General features: G+C 46.9%; 1 long non-coding RNA gene across 2 annotated transcripts; it reads right to left on the bottom strand.

The window, feature by feature from the left end:
- Positions 1-1384: 1384 nt before the first annotated feature.
- LOC135458010 (uncharacterized) lies at positions 1385-2369 on the bottom strand. 2 transcript variants are annotated; one of them, XR_010442818.1, is made up of 3 exons: positions 2211-2369; positions 1941-2011; positions 1385-1496 (listed from the first exon to the last, which is right to left on the bottom strand). It is a non-coding gene; the product is annotated as an uncharacterized LOC135458010 (long non-coding RNA). The 2 variants fall into 2 exon arrangements; XR_010442817.1 differs by having other exon boundaries at positions 2105-2369.
- Between the last annotated feature and the right edge of the window lie 573 nt (positions 2370-2942).

Here is a 2942-nt window from a genome sequence, read left to right on the forward strand (position 1 = left end):
GGCACAGGACATCACACGGGGTCTTCCACAACCACGTGTGACCTTAGCACTCCGCCCTTAGCTGTTCACCTCTGCACGCCCAGCTGAGTCTCGGCTGCCCATGGCTCTCCCACTGCTCCCTCGCTGTGGGGACAATGACAGGCAGGCTGCAGCCACGGTACGGCCTGTGCTGGGCTCCTGTTTGCAGCCCAGCGCTCCTTCCTGGCAAGGCTCTCCTCACTCTCCTGGGGAGGCCCTGAAGGTCGGTCTCATGTGACAGCCCACAGGCTGCTGTGCTGCCTGCCGCTCCCAGGGACACGCCTCCTTCCCCTGCTGTGGCTTCACCCCGGCCCTTCCCAGCTCCTGGCTGGCAGCGAGTGCTGCCGCTCAGCAGTTCACACCCGCCAGGGCCTGCTATTGCTTACACAACCTGCCTAAACACCAAACCCTGCCACGGCTTCTGGGATAACACTCCAAAGACTGAGTTTAAATGTTAACCAAATGCCCTGTGGTGAACCAGGCAGTCAAGGCTGAGCACAATGTTCTGCAATTGGGTTACACCAGTTTGGAAAAATCTTGCCTTTCAGAGGCCTCGTGTATACACAACGAAGTTTCATTTTCCAATGTGTAAGCAGGTAGCAAGAGAAGATGTCTGCTGTCCTGAAGTGGTTTTTTTACACTCATAAGGCTAAATGGGCTGGGAACAGGGTGGTGGGGACATCTCCCTGCTCCTCTTCCTCAGCAAGGCTGATTGCTGAGCCCTCCAAAGGAGGCTTGCAGAATGGTCACCCCTCTAAGAGCACACAGGCAGCCCTCTGTACCAGGGTGAGACCTCCATAGGTTAATTTGTATTTTCTGGCATAGAGTCTCCCCAGCAAGCTGCGTCTCCTGCTTACTTCAGCCATCTAACCCATCTGCAGTTGGGCATTTCCACCTGCACCCTCCTAAATGTGCCGTCTCTTTTGCCTCACCCTGATAATTTCCATCATTGCTGGTATGTCTCACTGTAGAGAGTTGGAGTTAAAACCCGGTTGCTTAGAATTAACTAATACTTACCTTCAGGTGGAAGAAAATTGTTCCAGAAACTTTAAGAACATCTTAAATACATTAGGAAGGCAGAGTGGTTCTTGTGGAGATGGGAATCCTTTTGGCAAAGCCTCACTTCACACCCAAGAGATGAGGCAGGATGCTTTTCAGCACTAACAGGATATCTCTTCCCACCATGGGCTGCTCAGAGCCCATCAGGAGCCAGGGTAGTCTGGGTGGTGCAGCTTTGCAATCCAAACTGGAACAACACAGCACTTTAGAATGTCATGAGTGTCTGCAAAATTTTGTGTGTATCTTTTGTTTATTGTGCTTGTTAATCAGAAGCTTGTGCCAATAGGAACAGCAGTGCAGCATACCTTGCTTGCATCCACAACTCAGGCAACAGTCCCTGCCCACCTCGTCCTGATGGTGAAGCCTGCCAGTCCAAAACAAGCTGTAATCTGACTCCCCAGTGCTGATTCAGTCAGGCTCTGAGAAGATAGTTGAGTAAATAAAGGGCTGGATTGGCTAAATGATTCAACAAAAGGAGGGAATGCACACATTTGTGTGGTTGTTTTTCAAGGAGAAAGAATATTTAATTGGGGCCGTCCTGATTATGACGTAGACTGCAATCAACTCATCTTTATTAGATGTACTTAGATACATGGGTTTTATTTTGGGCCCATCCCAAGTTATAAATTGAAAAGCCTTTCCAGAAGACCTTGGAAAATATTACATTGTGCAAGTGCAGCCAATATGCAAAAGATAATTAACTTTTTATCACAAAGGCAGATAATAAAAAGAATGCTTGAGTACTATAATATTTTATAGAATACTAGGATATTCTAAAGCATTTTTCATGAAAGCATACTACAGTATTTACAGTGATAAAGCTTTAAAAGTTAGTTGTAATTATTATCATAAACTTACAATACCTTTATAAGGGATATGACAGGAATATCTTCGGACTTGGTGGTAGTTTGTAATATTGCTTCAGGACTGAGCTCTAAGCCCCAGAAACACAAAAGTGCATGGCATTATCATGAACAAGTATTAAACTTCCATTAACAACTAGACTGGATCATCCAAATACACTCACTCCAAATACATAGACTGCATGACTTTTTTTCATACAAACATCTGGGGAAGTGAGACAGGCAAGACATTTCCAAGATGTGAAGGAGAGTTTGATAAGGACTGTTTACTTGTCTGTCCTGTCTTTGCAAAAGCTCCTCCCCAGAGCTACAGGTTTCCACCCAGCAGACTCTGTTTGCCCCAGCCAGGATAACCACACAGTTGTGCTTGTGGAGACTGCCAGGTGCTGCTGGTTCCCATCTCAAGGAGCCTTTGCCTCCTCACCCTTCCAGGAAGAGCCCTGGTGAACCTCCTGCTCTTATTTTATCCTCCTCTTGTTTGCTGTAAATTACCTTCCTCAGAGACTTTGGTAACTGGCTGGTGAGAATGGGCAACTCCCCTTTGCCCTCCTCCAATCCCTCAAATGCTTGTTTTCAAGGGACTTGTGTCCAGGATTATGGCTGTTTTCCCCAATCCCAGTGCTGCCCTTCAGACTGACCAGTTTCTTATTGCCTTATTTTTAACTGTTTTTGCATGAAGCTTAGCGTGGGTGAGATTCCCTCCTTATTTTCATCTGAAAATATTATTATCATTTTTTTTCACTTCTGTAGCCTAGTGCTCAGAGCCCTGTTGGGGGTTCACTGGGAATGATGCCCACTGTTGAGAAAGAAGCTCATTTCCTTGAGCAGCTATTTTTTCTGAGATGGCCTTTATCCTAAATTGATTAGTCACAGTATTTTTGGCTTGTTTGTTCTGGCACGATTACAGCCAGAAGCAGCCTTTTGAGGAGCCAAGGGGAGCACCAGCCCTGGCAGCAGGTGCTGTGGCCAGGAGCTGTTCCCCAGAGGCTGCTGCAAAAGGAG

This window comes from Zonotrichia leucophrys, chromosome 1A (assembly GCF_028769735.1).
Source record: "Zonotrichia leucophrys gambelii isolate GWCS_2022_RI chromosome 1A, RI_Zleu_2.0, whole genome shotgun sequence".
Classification (NCBI taxonomy): domain Eukaryota; kingdom Metazoa; phylum Chordata; class Aves; order Passeriformes; family Passerellidae; genus Zonotrichia; species Zonotrichia leucophrys.